The sequence below is a fragment of the Aethalodelphis obliquidens genome, unplaced genomic scaffold (genome assembly GCF_003676395.1).
Source record: "Aethalodelphis obliquidens isolate GAN/ISIS:26980383/991018 unplaced genomic scaffold, ASM367639v1 scaffold10, whole genome shotgun sequence".
In the NCBI taxonomy this organism is placed as follows: Eukaryota; Metazoa; Chordata; class Mammalia; order Artiodactyla; family Delphinidae; genus Aethalodelphis; species Aethalodelphis obliquidens.
The window spans coordinates 27,763,396-27,788,629 of NW_020837954.1; positions in this window are offsets into that span (position 1 = coordinate 27,763,396).

Consider the following 25,234-nt stretch of genomic DNA (forward strand, 5'->3'; position numbering starts at 1 on the left):
TAATTTATTCATTCATGCAGCAAATATTTATTGAGTGTATTTTATGTGTCGGGAAATGATTGACGAGCAACACAGACAGGGTCCCTGCTCACATGGAGCTTACATTCTGGTGGGGGAAGACAGGCATATGCAGAGAAGCAATTGTGAAGACAGGGAACAAAGATGAGGGGGTGGCGATACAGCATTGGTGGTGATTTAGTTTGGATGGCTAGGAAGCCCTCTCCAGGAGGTGGCTTTAAGCGGGTCAGGCCCTTGGTGGGAGCAAAGTATAAGACTTAGGGTTAGAAAATGACTGTTGTAATAAGGGAACCTTCGGGAGGCATGGGATGCAACTTGACATCCCAGCATTTCCCTACAATGTGGTACCAATTGTAACTTCTCTCATTTAGAGTCTCCATCATTTACTGCAAATAAAGGAAAGTGGATTTTGTTTGGAACCATCAAATAGAATAGCTGGCTGGTGTTCTGGAAAGATCAAGGACCGTGTCAGGAGACCTGGTTGATCCTGGTGCTTCCAGCACCTTACTGGATTAGTCATACAGTCTCTGTACCTCTTTCCTTCCCTTAAAAAAAAAAGGAGGTATTGGTGAGGTCCTTTTCAGCTCCACTCTAGGAACAATAGAGAAGCAGGATTCAATGATTGTAAACCCTTGTTGTTTGGAAATCTACAAAGATGATAAAAGAAACCAGCAACACATTTGAAAAGTTTGCATATCAGTAGCTCAAAAATTTGAGATCATCAGGCAGATAGCTGGGTGCAAAAGTTGCATACAATGAGTATTTTTATAATGAGTCTTTAAATTCCTTCTTGCTTTTTTTTTTTTTTAGAATATGGGAGTTAAAAAAATCTGCAATAGGGAGTCTTCAAAATATTAGGAAAGTAAATAAAAACTACTACTATAATGTTTGTGGTTTTGTTACATTTGAGTTTTCCCTGCTTTCACAAATTGCCAGAAATGAATAGATGTGAAATGTCCAAGTCTTGCAGCTGAGAATTACACCTGCAACAAAAAGTAGACTGTTAAAAGTCAATAAATTCGGAAGGAATAATTTATGCTGTAATAGCCCAAACTCTTCCTTAATTATTCAGGTATTAAGAATTTTCTTCAACAATAATATCCTAAACACAATTTTATGAGCAAATGAAATTATGCATTATGGTTAATTTTTTTTTTTTTTTTTTTTTTGCGGAACGCGGGCCTCTCACTGTTGTGGCCTCTCCCGTTGTGGAGCAACAGGCTCCGGACGCGCAGGCTCAGCGGCCATGGCTCACGGGCCCAGCCGCTCTGCGGCATGTGGGATCTTCCCGCACCGGGGCACGAACCCGTGTCCCCTGCATCGGCAGGCGGACTCTCTACCACTGCGCCACCAGGGAAGCCCTATTATTAATATTTTTTGTCTATAAGCTAGTAAAATGACACTAACAGTATTACCTTCTATTGTGCTCAATACTTGGCAAAAACAGTTTCATGTTTCTTATTCCATCTGAGCCTCATAACTGCTTCGGAATTTATTATTCGGAATTTATTATTCCCACTTCATATGAGGAAAAAGAGGTGCAGGAGTTGGGATTTTCCTGGAGTTACAAAGCTAGTAATTTAAGTTAGAATCCAGGATCCTGCATCCTGTCTAGTGCTTCGAGCACCCCAAAATGGGTGCAACATATAACCTGAGTTTCTCTTCTGTGTTTCTCTGGTGTTTGTTTGCTTAATGCAGGACCCCGGAGTACTTCCAAGAATTTCTAGAAGACTTTGAAACTGTTGTGTAGCACAGGAGCTTACAAACAAGTCTGGGAGCTAAAGTGAATCTACCAGTTTTATTCTGCTGTTCTGACCCTGCTCCTTTATGTCCCACGTCTCTGTCAGGCATGGCTGTCCCTTCTGTTGGGCCACTCTTATCTATTGCTTTGGTGAGATCTTAGTTGTGTTGGTAGGGTTCCCCCTCTTTCAGACAAACTCTGGGCAAGAATGGTACATCTCATGCTGAATTCATTTTAACATATCACTGAGACAAAAATTCTTTTAACAACATGTTTTTCATGGAGTGTAAAATTTTAAAAATCTGATTTTAAGGGTATGATTATCTTTGACCTGACATCAGTCGGTAAGCACTAAGTTTGGTGTGATAAGCAACAAAACACTTAAGACTCTGTGCCACTCCCCAGACCTTACATTCTACTGGGAACGCAAAATATTAAGCCTCTCAATTAGAATATAGCCCAATGATTAAATGCAATATTTGCTGTATCATTTCGAGACACGCTTTAAGATCTGCTTTAAGATCTGCTAAGTCCATCTATAGGTCAGAGAGATTGAGGGAGGGCAGAGTGATCGATTTGAAGGCTGTGGAGAAAAGATGCAAGAAACACAAGGGAATAAGAGAGTTGAGTTTAGAGAGAAGAACTGGGCATAATTTTGTTCAAAATTTCATTCTTTATTAGCAATAAATTAAAATAAGGTGGTGTTTTTTGATGACTCATAAGATAGATGTTGCATGAAAGGGTACTGGAATCAACAGGCACAAATATGATGGTCAAACATGGAAAAATGATCATAGGTAGGGCATTTGTTCCACTGCCTTTTATCTTTTACACCTGTGTTTGAATTCATCCAAAGTTGCATAAATCCTTTACACAGCTGTCGAGATTGCACCTGAAAAAAGGCTGAAGTAGTCTCAGATGGCCTAACATTTCATCATTCTGAATACTTAAACCCAAACAGGTTTAAACACTTTGCCAAACCCAAGGATAACGGGCTTCACATTGATCTTTGCTCTGTTCAAATGTTCAACCGTGTGTGCCAGAGTGTACACTGCAGACTGCCTTGTATAGACGCCCACGATTTTTAGCTGCAGAAAAGCTCAAAAACAACATTTTAAGGATGGCAGGTGTCCTTGGAAATTTACTCAGAAATACACACTTTGATATATGTCAGTAGATAAAGGGCAGCTGGCTGCTTGTACAAACTGATCTACTGAACTTAATTTTTCGCTTTTTGTAAACAAGTAGTTAAATACAGTATACTTCTGAAAAGAACTTACCAAGTTTCTGGTATTTTCACTAGACTGTTTCTGATGTCTATCCTGATGCCCACAAGTGGATTACTTTTAACTTGGGGTCTGTCATTAAAATTTAAAAAATTATGGATATCTACATCAGTATTATAAAAAATGCACACAGTACAGAAAGGTATAGAATGAAAAGTGCAAGTCCTCCTATACTCTCTTTCCCCCAAACTCCCCTCCCCAGAGAAACCCCTTTAAGAGTTTGATGTATATCCTTCCAGATCTTTTGTAAAATACACGACTTTGTGCGTAAATATAAATGTTATAAACATTTTTATGCCACTATCTTTTCCTTAAAGTAGCATAATGTTTTACTAATTTTTAAAAATTTTGCCAGACTAAGGAGTGAATGTTGGTATCTCTGGGTATAGGATTTGCTCTGGGTGAGGACCAGATGCATGTAAACCATTTTCTTCAAATTTAATCCTTCCTTGTTCACACGACCAAAAGTTGAGAGGCTTGCTTTCTTGGTAAACATGGTACCATGAAGAAGTAAGTCTGAAAGTTAACTTTGAAGGAAATTTAGGGCTTACTTTTGTGGATAGAAGGGAAAAAAATGGAAATTCCAAGTAGGGGAGTTTCTGGAATTTGAGCAAAGTCATAGAAACTGGAATCCCTGGTTTCTTGGTCCAACTCATTTGTGGCTGTGATAGAGGAAAGCTCTGGCCATCTTTCTGGCTGACTTGATGAATGTTTCTCCACTGGGCTCTCAGTAGGACTGTATTCAGTTCTATATATTGATGGATTCCCCTTCAGTGGCTTCTACACCCTGCTCTAGTGAGTACTGCTCTTCCCCTAAAGGAGCTCCTTCCTAAGGGAAGAGATGGATTTCCCTCAGTACGGCAGAGGAAATCCCAGAGTAGGCCCATGCTTGAACTTTATGAATGGATATGAAAATAGCTACTCAGAAGTACACACTTTGATAGAGTTTTGACTGCTGGGGGAACTTGACTGTAGGCTAGTTGGCAAGATAATAGAAGCAGTTGAAAATGGCGCTGGTGAAAAGTTGAGGGCTGGTGGGTCAGAGTCAAGAAAATTGATTCCAGCAGAATATGTGTGGTGTAGAGTATAAGGTTGGAAACATGAAGAAGGAACAGAAAATACAGTTAGTTCTAGGGTTTGGCACTTGGACCTGAGCCAGAAGAAATTACGAAGATGAGAGTCATGATGAAATGAAGTGACCCTCACTCGTTACGTGTGCCATTTCTTGTCTTTCAGCTTCAAGCCTACCCTTCTATCTTCCTTCAGTGATGCCGGGGCAGGGACCCCATGAATGACTGGCCTTTGCCAGCTGCCTCCCTGTGAGGCTGGCCATTTGGGGATGCTGATGAAGAATGAGAGACTTGCTCCTTCCTGTTTCCTGTGGGCTTCTTGTTTGCTTTCTGTCCCTGGGAACATCACGCCAGCCTCACTTCTTTATGAAACCTGGTAGCAGCAGTTGTTCCAGGAGCAGCCGTTGAATCTAAAGAGCAGTTTTTCCAACATTCACAGAACCTCTCTCACACGCCACCCGCTACAACACCAGCTGCAGCTAAGAAGCACCGTCTGATCAGAGGTCTGGGGTATTAATCTCACAGGGCCCTTCTTCAGCTCAGGGACGCCAGCCCCAGCCAAACAGCACCCCTCCTCAGAGGTCTGAGTTTTTCAGCTCTGTGCAGGCCCTCTTTCTAAGTTTTAAGAATTCCAGCCTCTTCTGTGTTTCTTCTTACAGCCTTAGGAGTGGTCACTGCTACCTGTAATCGTTAACGTCTGTGACACGTTAAAGTTGCTGCTCTGTTCTTCAGTATCTAGTTATCATTTCTTTATACTATATTATTTCTGTCTCTTTACTGGACCCTGACTGACACAGGCTTTCCCCAGATGGAGTAAACAGGAGAGCTCATGAGTTCCTGTATCATTCAGGACCAGTGTTAGCCTGCATTATGTGGGGATGGAGAGAATAGAGGGGAAGAGGTACGTTTGACAAACTGTAAGTGGGAAGGAAGCAACAGGATTGATGATTGGAAACAGAGAGTGAGGATAGAGAGAGTAGAATAGACAAGGTTTCTACCCCGGCGGTGGAGAGAATGGTGATGCCATGGAAAACTGAGAAAGTTGGGAAAAGAATGAGTGCAGGTATGGGGACATGAAATTAGAGATATCTTAAAGGCATCTGATAAAATGGAGCTAAAATTCAAGGGAGAACTAGAGAGAGACTGTGGCTGAATTCCCTGAGAATGTAGGACAGGATGGAGCAACAGGAGTTGCCAAGTAACTGGTAAAAAGAGGCTTAAGGCAAAGTCTAGCATGGCATCGACCATAACAAATAGGGATGGACTTCCCTGGTGGCGCAGTGGTTGAGAGTCCGCCTGCCGATGCAGGGGACGCGGGTTCGTGCCCCGGTCTGGGAGGATCCCACATGCCGCAGAGCGGCTGGGCCCGTGAGCCATGGCCGCTGAGCCTGCGCGTCCGGAGCCTGTGCTCCGCAACGGGAGAGGCCACAACAGTAAGAGGCTCGCGTACCACAAAAAAAAACAAATAGGGATGGCCTCTTTTTTAATACCCTGTTCAGGCTAAAAACTATAGGTCCACTACTGTAACCAGAAGAATGTATTGGTGATGATTTGAGATTCTGTTATTGTTCAAATAAGCAAACTTCAGCTCTGGTTGAATAAGTCAATCCAGTAGAGCATCAGTGAAAAATGTTGTCTTTAATTTTTTAAGGTGGAAGCAGATGAGCAAACTACAGAAACAGCCACTTTACATGAGCAGCAAACTATGAAGCCCGTTGTCATCAAGTAAAGCACACAGCAAAGGTTATCTGACACATATTTAATAACATTCACAGTCATTATTGTGCTATATTGTAATTAGGCACAGGCGGTAAGCAGTTCTTGTAAAATATTGTAACTTGTATGGAAGTCAAATCAATGTTTCTCTCTTTTTGCTTTCTTTACTTCTTTATCTAAAATGGATCTGCCAGCAGTTTTCATTGATATAATGTACCATCAATTAAAATCCATTTATCAACATTTATTGAGTTTTTATTATGTTCCAAGTATTGTGATGGCCTCCCGGGGATAGAAGTATGAACAGTCTTGGCCTTGAAGTTGAGAAGTTTGTGTACAATTTACTTTGAATCATACAGGTGCTATAGAGCAACGGATACATGTTCCTGCCTAATGGTCCTGCATCCCATACTCTGTGGTCTCGCTGCTTAAAAATATAACTTCCTCAAAGAACCTTTCCTTCTCCAGTGGACAGCCTCACTCCCCTGGTGCCTGCCTTTTTTCCTGCCCTCTGTTGGCCACTGAGGGGTTTTCCACCAGCATTTCCAATTCTAAGTTTGGGGATGGTAAAGGTCTGGACACCAGGGGACTCTGGTTCATGGCCCTGGGGCTACCTTGCTCCTGGGAATAATAGACACATGGTGGAATGGATGGTACATGGAGCAGAAACACGGAGTGGGGAGGGCTTTTTCTCTATAGAAACTGGAACTCTTAGGAAAGGGGAGGTAATGTCAGGAGGAGAACCTAGGTTCTGGCTGGGAAAAGAGGAGGAAGGATCTTGCTAGGGAAGGGGACAGGCTTGACTGGGATGGTTTCCAGTCAGAGAGAGATTCCTTATCCAGCAACTCTAGGGAATGGGCTTCAAGTAACAGAAGCTGGTGTAGTCCCTCACCTGTTCTCTTGAGTAAGACAGAAAACATATTTAGGAGAGAGACTGAAGAATGCCGCCCCCTTATTTTGACCCCTAGTGAATCATTTAGGACAGATTAAGAGCTGTTGCTGTAAAAAGCAACCTTTAGGGCTTCCCTGGTGGCACGGTGGTTGAGAGTCCGCCTGCTGATGCAGGGGACGCGGGTTCGTGTCCCGGTCCGGGAAGATCCCACATGCCGCGGAGCAGCTGGGCCCGTGAGCCATGGCCGCTGAGCCTGCGCGTCCAGAGCCTGTGCTCCACAGTGGGAGAGGCCACAGCAGTGAGAGGCCCGCGTAACGCAAAAACAAAACAAAAAAAACCAAAACAAAACAAACAAAAAAGCAAACTTTAGGTGTCTCAGTGATGTAACACTGCAGAGATTTATTTCTGTCCTATTCTGCGTGTCCATTGTGGGCTGGCTGGGCACTTTCCCCTGTGTCATCTTCACTTGGCGTGCAAGCTGAAAGACCCTCTACTATCAGGGGGCATCCATGATTTCTAAGCAAAGAAGGGAAGGTAAAGGTAAAGCACACTGGCTCTGCCCAGAAATCACAGAAGTCACTTCATTCACATGCCATTGGCCAAAGTAATGACACACCTTACCTTTCTTCCAGGTGGTAGAGAAACCAGAAAAAGGAGAACTAGAAACACCCTGCCTACAACACCCAGGTGCTGCGCAATGGGTTACTGGTGATTCTTTTTTTTTTTTTAACATCTTTATTGGAGTGTAATTGTTTTATAATGGTGTGTTAGTTTCTGCTTTATAACAAAGTGAATCAGCTATACATATACATATACATACATCCCCATATCTCTTCCCTCTTGCGTCTCCCTCCCTCCTACCCTCCCCATCCCACCCCTTCAGGTGGTCACAAAGCACTGAGCTGATCTCCCTGTGCTATGCGGCTGCTTCCCACTAGCTATCTATTTTACAAGTCCATGCCACTCTCTCACTTCGTCACAGCTTACCCTCTCCTTTCCTGTGTCCTCAAGTCCATTCTCTAGTATGTCTGCGTCTTAATTCCCGTCCTGGCCCTAGGTTCTTCATGACCATTTTTTTTTTTTTTAGATTCCATATATATGTGTTAGCATACGGTATTTGTTTTTCTCTTTCTGACTTAACTTCACTCTGTATGACAGACTCTAGGTCCATCTACCTCACTACAAATAACTCAGTTTCATTTCTTTTTATGGCTGAGTAATATTCCATTGTATATATGTGCCCCATCTTCTTTATCCATTCATCTGTCAATGGACACTTAGGTTGCTTCCATGTCCTGGCTATTGTAAATAGAGCTGCAATGAACGTTGTGGTACATGACTCTTTTTGAATTATGGTTTTCTCAGGGTATATGCCCAGTAGTAGGATTGCTGGGTCGTATGGTAGTTCTATTTTTAGTTTTTTAAGGAACCTCCATACTGTTCTCCTTATTGGTTGTATCAATTTCCATTCCCACCAACAGTGCAGGAGGGTTCCCTTTTCTCCACACCCTCTCCAGCATTTATTGTTTGTAGATTTTTTGATGATGGCCATTCTGACAGGTGTGAGGTGATACCTCATTGTAGTTTTGATTTGCATTTCTCTAATGAGTAGTGATGTTGAGCATTCTTTCATGTGTTTGTTGGCAATCTGTATATCTTCTTCGGAGAAATGTCTATTTAGGTCTTCTGCCCATTTTTGGATCGAGTTGCTTGTTTTTTTGATATTGAGCTACATGTAAATTTTGGAGATAAATCCTTTGTCAGTTGCTTCATTTGTAAATATTTTCTCCCATTCTGAAGGTTGTCTTTTCATCTTGTTTAAGGTTTCCTTTGCTGTGAAAAAGCTTTTAAGTTTCATTAGGTCCCATTTGTTTATTTTTGTTTTTATTTCCATTTCTCTAGGAGGTGGGTCAAAAAGGATCTTGCTGTGATTTATGTCATAGAGTGTTCTGCCTATGTTTTCCTCTAAGAGTTTGATAGTGTCTGGCCTTACACTTAGGTCTTTAATCCATTTTGAGTTTATTTTTGTGCATGGTGTTAGGTAGTGTTCTAATTTCATTCTTTTACATGTAGCTGTCCAGTTTTCCCAGCACCACTTATTGAAGAGGCTGTCTTTTTTCCATTGTACGTTCTTGCCTCCTTTGTCGTAAATTAGTTGACCACATGCTCATGGGTTTATCTCTGGACTTTCTATCCTATACCATTGATCTATATTTCTGTTTTTGTGCCAGTACCATACTGTCTTGATTACTGTAGCTTTGTAGTATACAGTCTGAAATCAGGGAGTCTGATTCCTCAAGCTCCGTTTTTCGTTCTCAAGATTGCTTTGGCTATTCAGGGTCTTTTGTATTTCCATACAAATTGTGAAATTTTTTGTTCTATTTCTGTGAAAAATGCCAGTGGTAGCTTGATAGGGATTGCAATGAATCTTTAGATTGCTTTCGGTAGTAGAGTCATTTTTCACAATGTTGATTCTTCCCATCCAAGAACATGGTATACCTCTCCATCTGTTGGTATCATCTTTAATTTCTTTCCTCAATGTCTTATAGTTTTCTGCGTACAGGTCTTTTGTCTCCCTCAGTAGGTCTATTCCTAGGCATTTTATTCTTTTTGTTGCAATGGTAAATGGGAGTGTTTCCTTAATTTCTCTTTCAGATTTTTCATCATTAGTGTATAGGAATGCAAGAGATTTCTGTGCATTAATTTTTTTTTTTTTTTGCGGTACGCGGGCCTCCCCGTAGCCACCACCCACCCCCCCCACTACCAAGACGAAAGCAGTGCTCCTAGAAGTTAAATAACTTGCTTGGGGAAGAGAAAGAGCCAGTATTCACCCCATTTCTCTCCAAAGTCCAAGTTCTTTCTTTTACACCATATTGGGTGCTGGATAGCAATATTCAAAGGAGAAAAGGGCATGGAAATGGGAGGCATGAAAGGCAAGCTTTGTCACCTCTCAACACTGCTATCACTTGTGTCCAGAAGTCTTTATGTTCTGAATGGCTCTGTAATGGAAACTTGTCAGTGAGCAATAATGATTGTCCTACATAAGGCAGATACCATTTAGTGCCACAGGAGAAAGACATTGTCACTGACATTATGTACCAGTGACTTGTCAAGCGTATAGTGACCTGGAATATATATCAGCCATTGGTCAAGTCTTGAGGACTTTATAATCTCATGTGGTTAAGCATAATTACTCCAAATAGAAAATGTTTGGTTGAAATATTAGTGACACCATTTTCCCCTTGAAAGACAAGTCCTTGTAAAAGAATAAGATAAACTGAGTGTGGTGCAAATGTTAGGTGTAAAAAAATGAATGAATGGGAGCAAATAATGACCTTCTCGTGTTAGCTACAAAGAACTAAGAGATATACATTCTGAATTCTCACCTCCTATTTATTATTTTTTGGGGGGGGTGGTACGCGGGCCTCTCACTGTTGTGGCCTCTCCCGTTGCGGAGCACAGGCTCCGGACGCGCAGGCTCAGTGGCCATGGCTCACGGGCCCAGTCGCTCCACAGCATGTCGGATCTTCCCGGACCGGGGCACGAACTCGTGTCCCCTGCATCCGCAGGCGGACTCTCAACCCCTGCGCCACCAGGGAAACCTTCCTATTTTTGAGGAACCTAGCTGTTTATAGGGAGGAACTACTGCTTAGGGGTTAAAAGCAAACTCTGAAGTCAGAAAGACCCAAATTTTAACCCAGGTTTTATCACTCCTTGGCTTTGTGATGGTCAGTTTTCTCATGTAAACAATAGAGACCATGACTTTTTAGTTGTTCCTCCTTTGTGTAAGGTGTGCTTTTAGTGAAACTGACCCTCCCTCCCCCTACTTCAGGAGTGGACCTTAATATTAGACTATTATTGTATTCCTACTCCTTGTCCCAATGATGGTGTCAGGGATGTAGTTCAAGTAAGTCAGGCCTCAGTGTGAAGCTCAGTATAAAGAGCTGCTTTTGTTCATTGGTTCTGGGATAATGCCCACCTCCTTGAATGTGAATGAGGAAGCATGGAGGCCTGATGATTGCTGACAATTTTTTGTGATTGTGAAGGGAATGAACCTGATGACAGATCCAACATGTGGAGGAGGACAGAGATGAGGGAACTGCAGAGAAATGGATCCAGAGCACTGATCAAGCCATGCCTGAAGCCCATGCTACCACTGGAATTTTCAGTTATATGAGCAATAAGTCTTCCTTATTTGTTAAGCCAGTTTGAGTTGAGTTATTTCCCACATAAACCAATTTATATGCTTACTTCTAGAGTGGTTGCATGTGAATAAATATCTTAGCAGAGTGTCTTGTGATTTCTTTTTTTTTAAATTTATTTTACTTATTTATTATTTTTGGCTGTGTTGGGTCTTCGTTGCTGCATGCAGGCTTTCTCTAGTTGTGGCAAGCTACTCATCGTTGCGGTGCATGGGCTTCTCATTGCGGTGGCTTCTCGTTGCGGAGCACGGGCTCTAGGTGCGGGGGCTTCGGTAGTTGTGGCACACGGTCTCAGTAATTGTGGCTCGTGGGCTCTCTAGAGTGCAGGCTCAGTAGTTGTGGTGCACAGGCTTAGTTGCTCCGCGGCACGTGGGATCTTCACGGACCAGGGCTCGAACCCGTGTCACCTGCATTGGCAGGCGGATTCTTAACCACTGCGCCACCAGTGAAGTCCGAGTGCCTGGTGATTTCTAAGGCAGCATCTGTCATGGCAGTACAATTAGTGTCTCGTGGTTGAGGGGAGGTGGGAGTGCTACAGATAATATGTAACCAAGCCCCAGGGACAGGGTGGTGGTGATTTTTTGGTACAGAGAATAGGAATTTAGAATAGAAACAATCACTTAAAACTTCCATTTCATCAATCTCCCAGGCTAATTACTAATTAGTTTACTATTTAATTGGTAACTACAGCTGTTAATTATGTTAGGAAATAGAAAGGTTTTAAAATATGCAGTCTCATATATTCTATAATTTAGAGTCATGAATCAGAAGGAGGTAACTGAGTTGCTGCTCAATTCAGAGGGTCCCAGGATTTCAAGATGTATTAAGGAATGGAATGCGGCAGGGATCTTAAATAGTTGTCAACAGTTGGGTTAATAAGACAGTAGAATTAAAAAGAAACCTGAAGCAAAATCAATTGAGATCACAGTGTTCTTTCAACACAGTGCACAGAGCACAGTGTTCAGCTGTGCTGGAATGTAGGGGCTGAGATCTGCCTTTCTGAAGCATGGGGGTGACGGACTGCCCTGTGCCCATCTGGGATCCCCAGGGGTTGGAGCCTGAGGGGAGGGTGCTATTGACAGCCCTGGAGAAGCAGGGAGAGAACGAAGTGGGCTGTGGAGAGATAATGAGTTCCGTTTCTGACATGTTTAGTTTTAGGAGGTGGTGGGACACCCAAGTAGAGATATTCTGCAGACAGAAAGAAATATGGCACTGAAGAAAGGGTGAGAGGTCAAGGCTGGGGCTGGAGATTTGGGAGTCATCTGCATTCAGGTGGTAATTAAAGCCATCTGACGGGAACTTCCAAGAGTGTGCTGGGCAGGAAGAAAGCCCACGGCCCCAACCTGAGCCTCGCTGAAGGAAAGAAGGAAAAGAGGGGGAAAGGGACTCGCAGGAGGTTTGGGAAAGAAATGGTGAAAGAGGAAGGAAGAAATCTACAGAAAAGAGTCCTTACAGCCGGGGGCGAAGAGGAAATGGATGGAGACCCATTAGAAAGGCTCATAGAAGCTGAAAAAGCTGTAAAGAGTGATTAGGCAATTGGATGTCTCCCTCATTTTACAAATGCCATTCAGAAGGAAGCAAAGGTCATTTACCCTTCAAAGAACTGGAGAATCATTGGTTAAAAGATGAATGATTTGTGGGAGGCTGTATTCTCTGTGCTTTCCTTTTCTAACTAAAAAGGACATGATACTTATCAATCTGGGGGTGGTTTATGAAGCTAGTCAGCACTCGCAGTGGAAAAAAAAATAAATGAGAAGTCCTCACTCATTATAATGCTCTGAAGATTATCATCATAATGTTATTAAAATCAATTTAGTTGTTTTTTTTTTTTTTTTGAAGATAGTTCTTGAAAGTTATAGGACAAGGTAGCATGGCTTACCGGGATAAACAGTACCCTAGAATCTGAGCATTAAGAAAAAATAAGGGCTTCCCTGGTGGCGCAGGGGTTGAGAGTCCGCCTGCCGATGCAGGGGACACGGGTTCGTGTCCCGGTCTGGGAAGATCCCACATGCCGCGGAGCGGCTGGGACCGTGAGCCATGGCCGCTGAGCCTGCGCGTCCGGAGCCTGTGCTCCACAACGGGAGGGGCCACAACAGTGAGAGGCCCGCGTACCGCAAAAACAAACAAACAAACAAAAAAAGAACAAACAAAAGAAAAAAGAAAAGCAATTGGGAAATACTCTAAGTGTACAGTGACGTCATCCACTGCAATGGTGTTGCTGAAACTAGCTAAGTGAACTGAACTATAGGAAAGACGATGGGGTTATGGGCTAGAAAACAAACACTTCAACATTGATTTTTCATTTTCTCCATGACAGAAGTCAGTGGGGAGTTGAATTTTTATACCCTGACATATCTCAGTAATGCCAGGTGTGATAACCCTCTGATTCACTCAATTCTTAGTCCCAAAGGAATTGCATAGTGACAAGGAGCTGCGAATCATGTCCCTTTAATAGCTTGGCAAATTCCTTTTGGCAAGATGGACATTAATAATGGAGTGATGAGAGCATCATTTCCTCAGGATCTCCAGAGCAGGTGTGTTCATTAAGGTGGTGAGGGGTGGCTGAGACCACTGCAGTTACAACTTTTGCCCAACCACTCAAGCAGAACTTGCTGGGTCAGAACACTGCTCTGTCACATTTGGTATTTACCTCCAGAGGTCACCAATAGCTGTGCCTCGGAAGGAAGGCGACCATAGTTCCCTAGTGAATCTAAATGGTTGGGTAAGGCTGAATATGGGCGCTTAGAGGGAGCGCTGGGTTGGGGCCAAGGACAAATGGCTTCCTCACACATGAGAAGTATGAACTTTTGCTCTGAGGCACGAAGTTTGTTGTGTTCTCATTTTTGCATGTATAATTTAACAGAGCAGTGATTTTCCAGGTCTCTTTAAAATCCAGTTAATGGAATTTGAATTGTTATAAAATGTAGACTGCCTCACACAGGCAAAAGGAATGACATGACAAAATGAGACTAGTGGGGGCAGAGAAGGGGAGAGGCTGGGAGAGTGGGGTGCCGTGAGGGGTAGGTGGAAGGAAAAATCTCTGCCCCCTCTTGAAGGTCATGATAATCTTTGTTGTGTTTCAGGAAGAATAGGGAAAGCAAGGAGGGAGATGGATCTCATATTTACTGAGCACTCTTTATAACCCAGGAGTAGCATATGTTAATCTACGTGATTCTCACAATAACTCTTTATGGTATATATTATTGTTGTATTTCTCCGTAAATGGATGGAGGCTCAGGTTAGTTTAGTAACTAGTCCAAGGAAGTGGCAGTCAGGCTCTCCCTTCCTCTCTCGCTCCCTCCTTCCCTTCCCTCCAATATGTCAATACTTTTTTCCCTTTTTTCTGGGCTTTGGTCCCTTTATGAGTAACTCACAGGAAAGAGGTGGAATTTCCCCATCTCTTTATCTGCAGCAGACCCCTACTCCCGCATGTGTGCCAACTCATTCCCTGGTCTCTCTGGACTAGAAAAGCAGCCTGGCACGTAGGTGGCAGTGGAGGGTCCTGGAGGTACTCAGGCATCTCTTGTGGTTCCGAGTGACTTGCACACACTCGGCTGCTCCCATGTCAGCATGTTGGGGCAGGATGGGGCTGGGGGAGGGATAACATGCTCCTGTACCTGACCATCACCAGGCAGAGTATAAGGGCCCACGTCTCAGACAGGAAGCTGTGGCTGAACTCTGGGCCTAGGCAGAAGGTCTAGTGTACCAGACACTGGTCGGAATTTGGAAGGAGAATGAGACCCAAATCCATTTCCTCAACTAGGCCAGTCCAGGAGCAGGTGTTGGAGAGGGAGAGCTATGCCTGGGGTTCACCCCTGACCTGCTGCACCCCAGTCCTGGTTACAGCAAAGGGGTCAGGGCTTGGGCACCAAACACAGGGACCCAGAGACAAGACTGGTCAAATGATCCCAGGAAGTAGGGGAGAAATGGCAGCACCCAAAGACATGGGAGTCAGGAGAAGAGAGAGTCAGAATTCTTATTCTAAGAAAAAACCCTACAATATAAGGTAAATTAAGTAGAGAGTGAGGAATCAGGAGGCCCATGCTCACTAGCACCGAGAAGAAAGTCCAAGGGGGTTTTCATGTCCTTGAAAGAAGACTTCCAAAAGCTTGGAACAGGCTGGGCAATACGTGGCCTGTGCTGAAGAGGGAGTGTGCATGGCGGGAGGGGAGACGAGCCAGGCTGATTCTGACACTTCCTCGGCTGGCTGCCATAGGAGTCCTCTCCTTTTCTCTCTAGCTGCCTGGTTGGAGCATTATATGGGGGTTCAACGCAGAGGAGGGTGAGAAACTTTGTCCCTCCTACCTGCTTCCTTAGCAGAGCTCAAATTCATGTTCTCAACGGGGGGCGATCTTGTCCTCCAAGTAGGGCTGCCAGACAAAATACAGGATGCACAGTTAAATCAGCATTTAGGTCAACAACAGATCATTTTGAGTATATGTATGTTCCCAATATTGCATAGGATACATTTATACTGAAAAATTAGTCATTGCTTCTCTGAAGCTCAAATTCGACTTCACGTCCTATAATTTCCTTTGAAAAATCTGGCAATGCTCTGCCCAGAGGATTGGCAATGTTTGGAAACATTCTGATTGTCATGACTGGGAGGGAGGGGCTGCTGGCAGTTCACTGGTAGACGTCAAGGATTCAGCCCCGAATGTCAGTAGTGCCGAGATTGAGAGACCCTGGTCTTGGCCGAGCTGGCAGGCCAGTGTCTTTGTGTCCAATTCCAGGATCCAAAGCTAACAAAAGTGGATTTACTTCTCTAGTATTTTGTGTGTTTGTATTCAAGTGGAATTCTTAACTAGCTGCTGATTAGACGAGAGTAAGAGAATTAGGTCCTCTGCTTATCCCTTCAACATCACTTACTGTGTGACCTTGCATAAATAACCTAACCTTTCTTTTCCTGAGTTTTCTCATATGTGAAATGAAGAAAAAGTTAACTCTGATTTACCATTTTTGTGTGTGCCTGTAATGAGTGAATGAGATTATTACACATAAAGTGCTTAGAACAGTTCCTGGAACATAGAAAACTCTCACTGAATGTAAACTTTTGTTACTAATGTAAACAAGAAAAAAAAAAGAATCTCTTACTACTCTAAAAATTCTTTGAGTATAGTGCACAATTTCCTCCATCATTTTTTACGGATGCCCCATTATAAGGTTGATCGATAAGTATACATAAAATGCCCTGGTTAAATCTGATTTCAGGTAAACAGTGAGTAACGTTTTAGTGTTAAGTATGTCCCAAATAAGTATGCACAGGGCATGCTTATACTAAAAATTCATTGTTTATTTAAAATTCAAAGGTAACTTGGCATCTTTATTTGCTGGATCTGGTTACCCTGCCCATTTTGGGGAGGAGAGGGTTTGTGTGTGCACTTGCCCTTTGGTGGGCATGTCTCAGTGCAGTCAGTTCTGGAGGGAGCTTCTAGGTGTGAGCTGAAGATGTGCAAAGGGCCGCTCCTCCTTAAAGACAACGAAGCAGCAGAAATGGCAAAGCTGCCATTTGTGAGGTTGCCTAAAAGCTTCCCGTCACCAAGCCCTGACATTTCTTTTCACCAATTACTAAAAAGTTATGGTACTTAAAGCATCAACGGGCTTTGAAAATATGAAAAATATTCTAGAAAACTACGTTGTTCTCAGACTGTAATGACATTTTTATACTCCAATATGAGGGCTGGCAAACTTTTTCTGTAAAGGGCCAGATAGTAAATATTCCAGACTTTGCACAGCATGTTTAGTGTCTGTCGCATATTCTCTTCCTGCTCTTTCTCCTCCTCCTCCTTTTCTCTTTTAAAACAACCCCTTAGGGACTTCCCTGGTGGCGCAGTGGTTAAAAATCCTCCTGCCAATGCAGGGACACGGGTTCGAGGCCTGGTCCTGGAAGATCCCACATGCCGCGGAGCAACTAAGCCCGTGAGCCACAACTACTGAGCCCGCGTGCCACAACTACTGAAGCCCATGTGCCTAGAGCCCGTGCTCCACCACAAGAGAAGCCACCACAATGAGAAGTCTGCCCACTGCAATGAAGAGTAGCCCCTGCTCGCTGCAACTAGAGAAAGCCCATGCACAGCAATGAAGATCCAACACAGCCAAAAATAACTAACTAAATTAAAACAAACAAACAAACCCAATCCCTTAAAAAATCATTCTTAGCTGTGAGCTGTAAAAAAGCAAGCCAGGGGCTGGGTTTGACTTGTGAATCCCTGCTCTAATACCAGAAGAACATTGAGGTGACAGCTGGGGCTCTGACGTGGTATATTTAATCATAGTTATTAAGTTTAGAATTTATATTAGAAAGGAAGCTAGCATCTGACTTTAATTAATTAGTACTTATTTAGCATTTACCATAAGCAAGGCACTGTTATAAGTTTCTTACCTAGATCAGCTTATTTAAACTGATTAACTCATTTAAACTGAGACACAGAGAGGTTGAGTAACTGGCCCAAGGTCATATTGCTACTAAGTGGTGGAGCTGGGATTTAAACTCAGGCAGCCCAGTTCCAGAATCCACAATTTTAACCATGATGCTATGTTGTCTCTTATGAGGATAGTAAATACTTAAAAAAAAATGTATAACATTCTTGTCTTCATCTCATTTCATCTTCCAAGTAGCTTGATATCTAAGATTTCAAACATACTGAAATGATCAAAAAAGGAACACTCTTCTTTTACTTTACCTGCCATTTGGACCTTAAGGAATTTTCAGACTGACTGGAGAAAATCAAGTTCGATGATATGAACTGTGGGTAAGGCTCATAGACTATCCTGGCACAAACTATGCAAATATACAGATTTCGAGTACTAAGGACTGTAACTGTGGAGCCCTGGACATCCCAGACAAGGGAGAAATTTCTATGGTTTAGGGAGCCCTAGAAGTGAGCTTTTAATTGGATTTCCCAGAAGCAGGAAAGGATTCATGTATAAAAGAAAGGGGAAGAGCTGTTGGCAACCTCTTGCCCACCACAACAGTATTACTTGAGGGGGTTCAGAGAATGACGCATATGAATATTCTCTCACTTTGGTCTCTGGTGAATCTGAGAATATTAATCAAACTGAATGGGGCCACTTTTTTTTAAAAAAATAAATTTATTTATTTATTTATTTATGGCTGTGTTGGGTCTTCGTTGCTGCATGTGGGCTTTCTCTAGTTGTGGCGAGCGGGGGCTACTCTTCGTTGTGGTGCGCAAGTTTCTCATTGCGGTGGCTTCTCTTGTTGTGAAGCACGGGCTCTAGGCACACGGGCTTCAGTAGTTGTGGCATGCGGGCTCAGTAGTTGTAGCTTGCGGGCTCTAGAGCGCAGGCTCAGTAGTTGTGGTGCGCAGGCTTAGTTGCTTCGTGGCATGTGGGATCTTCCTGGACCAGGGCTGGAACTCGTGTCCCCTGCATTGGCAGGCAGATTCTTAATCACTGTGCCACCAGGGAAGTCCCAGAATGGGGCCAAATTTTATTCTTCTCTAACCATATCTTGCAAGAACTCTTGGAAACAGTATGTTAAGAAGTTTTAAAAGCAGAAAATAAATAAGAACATTGCTAGCTGAAATATGAAGATGACCAGCCCTTCCTTCCCCAAGCTTCCCAGACTTGGAATGCCCTTCCTTGTATCCATATTTGCTGGAGATGTGGAGTGTCTTCTGACTTGGATTTCACCTCTTTTGCTTCTTACTGCCAAACATGCAGGAACCTGAAATGCTGATTCAGTGGGATTGCAATTCAGCACTTTGTGCCTTTCTGGGATCCACAGCCTGTTTCACAGAGTCTGGCAGATCCTGAGCTGCGTGCTGGGCTTTCCTTGATTTCATCCCAGGGTCACATTGCAGACCCAATCCCTATGGAGAGTGAAGAGGCGACACTTTACTCTCTTTCCCTTACTAAGTTCATTTGATCTTTTTTCCTTGATGAGACACCTCTTTATTTTCTGGCTCACCCCTTTTAGTCTGTGAACCACATTTTCTATTGTTTCCTCTTGACAGTATTGTTTCCTATTGGTCCCTAGTAGTAGAAGTCCTAGACAGATAATCAGCTTGCTATAATATATTTTGGACATTTTTACTGAAATAAAACATACATGCAAAAAAGTGCATGTCATGTTAATTTTGAAGTGTGCTGTATTAATCATGAAATAATGTAATTATCCTATTCCTCAACAGAGGCTGTTTCAGTTTTATTTATGTTTACCCCTCTCCCCTCCAGGGCAAATCTTGTGAATTCATAGAATTTTAGAGTTGATGTGTGTCTTTGGAGATTTTTTTAGCGCAATTTCTCTTCAAGTGATAGAATACAGTTTAAATGACTAAGTTTTGACTGAAGAAATGTATGATTTATTTCATGGGTCACTTGAGTGATTTAGCTGCGTAGTTATTATTATCTAATGATGTCATAGTCTTTTGGAGGTGCTGGAAGCTGTTAGCTTGTCTATAGGGTGATTATTTTCCTCTGCTGCATCCTGTAAGTAAAACCTCCTCCATTTATCCTGTTTTTCCCATAACAGAGGAGTGTTTAACCTTCGGCCTCTGAATCCTTTGAGTGTGTGTGTGTGTGTGTGTGTGTGCCTGTGTGCTGTGTGTGTGGAGAGTGTTGGTTGAGACTGGTGTATAAAATAACCCCATGGCCCTTCATACTCTTTTATTTGTCACTGGAAACAAATTGCATTGGAAGTAAAGGAAACATTAGCACTCACAGATGTTCCACTTGGTACAACAAAGTTTCATGGAATTGAGAAACTGTTATAGTCAAAGAGTGTCAATAGAATGTTGTTAAGAATTTTGGACAAGGGAATTAAAGCATTATGATTCTGGAATAATTTAATTAAATATAGAAGAGTTTCTTTTTTTTTGGTTCACTTATCAAAATGTTTTTGTTTATTTTATTGCTCCCATCCACATCATATATTCATTCTGGTTTCAAGTAAATAAATCTTCGTATATGTACCACAATACTTTTCTTCAAGGCAATCACAAACCCTGAAAGAAAAGCACAAGCTTACATTACTTTGTTTTCAAATAGACTCACCTGGGTAGAGTGCCGTGTAAATAGTGAGTAATCAATATGTATAAGTTGATTTGATTTGTAAGAAAAAGCCCAGATAATATTTTCCAAAACAGATGCAAAGTGGATCCTTGGCCCTCAGCCTGTAGTGTTTGTTCAGATAAGGCTGCACTGTGAGGTTAGGACAGCAGGAAGTGATTAATTTTCTTAGGTATTTTAACATGTTCCTTTGAAGGGGCTCAGCTTTTGAATCTTTAAGATTATATTTATTGCCATGGTCCTTCCCTCCTATGTTTAGACATGAAAGTGAATGTCATTGTTGAACAGTAAACACAGGGGAATGACTTTGTGACAGAAGTATGTAAAGTATCTTGTAATTCAGTAGGAGAATCAAAGTCTGCTTCAGTTCTTTGCATTCTCAGGGATTCAGAAAGGATTAAGGTAACAATAGCTAGAACCTATGCAAGAGAGTAACTGAAGGATAGCATTCCTTGAACCTCAGAAACCTGGGTGAAAGGAATTGGGCAATTAAGGTCTTTAGGAAATCTAATGGGGTCATTTGTGAATGCCGTCTTCATGGAACTTGGCAAACTGTCATCTCAGAGATCAAGGGAGGTCACTGGCTTAAGAGATGGGGGAATGAAAGTGGAGTGACTGTTTCCTGCAAAGTATGTTTAAAGACTCTTAACTCTTGTCTGACGGTAGCTACAGGGGCTTTTTTTTTTTTTTGACAATATCAGGGAGCTAAAGATATAATGCCTCTGTAAAGTGAGTTCTATTGGTTTTCTGCCTAAGTTATATCATATCCAAGGAGCCGAGATTTGTTTTCTTTTCCCCATGCATCTTCTCAACCACAATTATTCATATCTAATTGAAGTTAGCCAAGCAAATATTTATTAAAGCAAATGATGTGCCATGATGAAGATAAAAGTATAAAATAAGAAAATGTCTTACATTCACTTAAATTCTTGAAAACATTCATGCTACTATCAGTTTATCAAAAATCTTTATTACCAGTTTTGTGAAAGTAGTTTTGCGAAAGTAGTTTGATCTGCAAGGATGTCTGCAGCCATTGAAAGCTTATGATTAAGTAGCAATGTGTTGATAATATCAATAGATTTTTAGAATGTGTTTTGCCTGCGTCTACACCTAAGCCATTTCCAAATCTCCAACTGACTACCAAGTCTTTCCACTTGGGTACTTGCCAAAAATCAAAGTGACATATTAGAAGCAAACTCATTTATACATACATCTCCCTTGCCTCCTCTCCATCAAAAACACCCTTGATGTGTCTTCATCCTGTGGCTTTCCTAACCTTGTCAGTGGTATCGACAACCTCTGAAGATTTGGAGCACAGGAGAGCTTGTGATGAGGGGAGTCTCCTGGCAGCTATCGTTGTAGCCTGGCTATGGACAACAGGTGCTCTCCTAGGATGGTGGAGATGGGAAGGACAAGGAAGCTTGGATTTGAGAGACATTTTCGTGAAACATTAACAGGACTTGTGAAATGATAGGTGCAGGGAATGAATGAAGCAGAAGGAGTCATCTCATACAACCCAAGACCATAATCTGGGTGACTGGGAGATTGTCCATACCGTTGACAAGTCAGGAAAGCCGTAGTGGGGGGTAGCGGGGAAGACACATCAGGGGTATTTTTGAGGGGGGGGGGAGGGAAGTGAAGATGAGGCAAGAGAGATGTATGCATGAATGAGTTTGCTTTTAGGTAAGTCCGTTTGATTTTTTGTAGTTATCTAAGTAGAAAGACTCGGGAGATTGGAATTGGCTCAGGTGCAGATGCTAGAAAAGTGCTCCGAGTGGAAGCTCCTGCAAGGGAAATGGGAACAGAGGGCTGAGGGCTGAGCCCGTGTAAACTCCATCGCGGTGGGCGCTTAGGGTCTTTTGGTAGTTTGTAGAAGTTTCTATATCTGTGTGTGGTAGAAGGGTGGATAAAGGGCTTCAGGGGTTCTTATTTTAAAATTATATTACAGAGTCTGGCAGATTCTTCTTTTCAAAGACTGAAAATAACAACAATCCCCAAAGCCCCAATTTGCTAATCACAATATTCCAAGGAGCTATTTTCTTTCTGCTAGGGTACATCTGAAGAACCATTACTGTTATTAATACGTTTATAGTGCTTCTTGCTTTTCACTCTTAACTCCTAAGGGGAAAACATAACTTCAAGAAATTCTTACCCTGAAAGACACCTAGCAACAACTTTTTCTTCTGGATCATCTGCTCCACGCAAAAGATAGGCACCTGCTTCTGTAGATGATACAATTTCTCAAGAATAAAGGAGTGACAGTTAAACAAAGGGTAGCCTTTATCCTTGTTTCTATCCATGGAAATTTGAGTACGTTCTTTTTCAAGTGACTGACAAGTGGAGCAAATGGAAGCACATTAAGTGTGGGGAGGCTGTAACACACAGATGCTTGGTTCATCCCAACTCCTAAGGCACCTGGCTATTGGTCTGGCCAAAGGACTTTGAAGATCGAAACAAACTTATCCGTAAAATACCAACTGCTCTTTTATTAGTAGGACTTGGGGTATGTCCACCCTGGTTCCTTCCATCTTAAGGGAAGTAACAGTCTCAGGATTGGAGCAGAAGTGTTGACTAAGTGTTGAGCAATTGAAAGCCATTGTTTACAGCATAGTTTTGCCTTGGGGAGTGAAAAGTTCTGTTTTGCATGTTTCTGAATAATCATCACGTGATTAGCGAAGCTAAACACCTTCCAATGAGCTGATTTACTCATCAGCTGGGCAGATATGGGCCATGCTGGTTGGTTAATGACGGATTTAGAACAACAGGCACTTCCCTGCCAATTTAGTAAAAATGCTAATTTCAGGAAGCTCCTGTTCTATCCACAGAATGTGTAAACATTGAATTCTGTGGTGGCAAGGTTTCTCAAAAGTCTACTTCAGTTACTCAAAATATTTATAAATGTGTACAGCCAGCCTTGAACTTGTTTGGAAATATAATTCTTAAAAGTTATTGTAAACAGAAGTCTTTCGTTCAAGCAGCACGTACTTTCAGATTATCGTAAACCAAGCTGGAGCTGTTTAAAGAGAAGTTTTATGTTTGCAGCACAGGTATTTTTGTTTTCATCACAAAACCCATTTCCAGTTCTTCAGGAAGAAGTAACAATTATAAACCTCTGGGGCCCAGGTGGCTAAACTATAGAGGAGGATGATTTTTTTTTCCCCTTGTTATTGTCAAAAATATCTAGGAATGGACTTGTTAGAGGTCAAGTAAAAACCATTTGGATGGTAACATTCATCTACACAACTGGAAATGCCATGATTCACATCTATAACCACGTCCAAGGATGAATGCAGAGGTGGCCTCACGTGGTGTGTTTGATGTAAGCAGGAAGCCAGCTGCACTCTGTTCTAATATTAGCAAAGAGGACCTGCTTTGGCAAATGGAGGATGATTTAAGGCTCTATTTTTGTGGTTCAGCAAACGCCTGAGGAGCAGCAGAAGGTTACCCTTTTCCCATCACCTTAATTCCAGAGATATTCACAGACCTGACATTAGGCTGTTGGCTACTCGTCATAAGACTTCGCTGTCAGAGTGAATTCAGCTGATGAACTATGAACACGCTTACAGTCAGATAATAGATGAAAGAGTCTCAAGATAAACGAGGTGCTTATAGAAAACCTGGCCAAAGTTGTTTAAAAGAGGATGGCAAAGGCCGTTAATTCTCATCAGGCAGTTTCAAAAGGCAGTGGGTACTTGACTTCTTACTTAGAGAGCACATTATCTTACCTTTTTGCAAGAGTGAGGCCTCCGATGTATGTTGAAAGGGAGAGCGTGCCTTTTTAAACTGACACTAAACACCATGTTCTTCTGAAGGGAGAGGGGAAATTTTTTCCCCCAAGTACGATAAAGGACTTTGTAGCCTCCCTTTCAGGCTAATATTTTGATCAGGTTATATCACACCAAATACTTTTGTTTTTCCACACTCTGTTCCTCTTTCCCACCCAGAATGCTCAAATTATGTCTGTGGAGGATATTAACATGAACATTGACCATCTTTTCAGGAGCTGATCATATTAAAATTCAAAACTGAACCGTTCTTGGTGATCTCCCATTTCTAGCTTCACACTTTATAATGAAGATTTCAAAAGGTGGCTAAAACCTAGTTTGTCCATACCTTTTTCCACCGAAATAGCCAATATGCCTCCACTTATAAGCAAGTTGCATTTTGGGTTGTATCTGTTAGCATGATTAATAGCACTAAACATTTAATATTTTAAAATTTTTAGAAACTTTGATTGTATTTGGACATCTCTCTCATCTCACAAGTGCAAGGGTGTTAAGTTTGCCAAAGGAAAGATTTCATAGCTTTTCTTTTTCATTCTGTTGCTGAGTTTAAAGCTCAGAACAATGTAGTCACAATCGAATTCGAAAGAATCTTGTGAAAACATACTTCTCCAAAAAGGAGACCAGAAGTCTATATATCAGGATCCTAGATAATTCAAAACGTGTCTAACAAGTGAGTTTCCTGCACACTCATCTGCTTCATCCTGTTTCATCGTTATTCATCCCTTCATTCAGCAAACATTTACTGAGGGCTTTCCGCACGCAGGTGCGATAGGTTACAAGGAAGGCTCAGGCCACTGTTCTCAAGGAGGGTACAGTGTAGAAATGGAACAGAGGTTACCACCACTCAGCAGTGTCGTCTAGACACTCAGGGAATCTCAACAAGCTTTAGCCAGCCCAGGCTAGGGGAATCAGGGAGGGCGTCCTGAATGAGGCAGACCTGTGTTCCTGGAGTATTACAGACCAAGTACACGAACAAGTGAGCTGTGGGGTTGAGTGAGATGAGGCCTCGTTTAGGCAGAGTCTGCTAAGGAGCTTAGGCAGGGAAGTGAAGGGGAGAGAGAGAGAGAAAGAGGGGGAGAGAGAGAGAGCACGCCATCAGGGAAATGCAGCCCCGGTGTGAGGCAAAGGCTGGCAGGGTGGATAGAGACAACCCTGGATACCCTTCTGAGGTGCAGTCAGACCAGTACATGACTGTGGGAAGCCCTCAGGTGGTGCTACATGTCACTCAGAGAGCAAAACCTAAAAGGCCTTCCGCAGCTGGCTCCCTGCCACCTCTCTGCTCTCTCTCACTCCACTCCAGCCCCTGTTGCCTCTTTGTCATTCATCCCTCAAACCCACCAGGGTGGAAGCACTCAGCTTGTCCTTCTCCTCAGTACACTCCTCTGTTGGTGGCCTGGCTCACCCTCTCACCTCCCCCAGGGCTTTGCTCAAATGCCACCGCCTCCGGCTTTCTCTGAATGCCCTGTTGAAAACTGCAGTCCTTCCCCTTTTCCA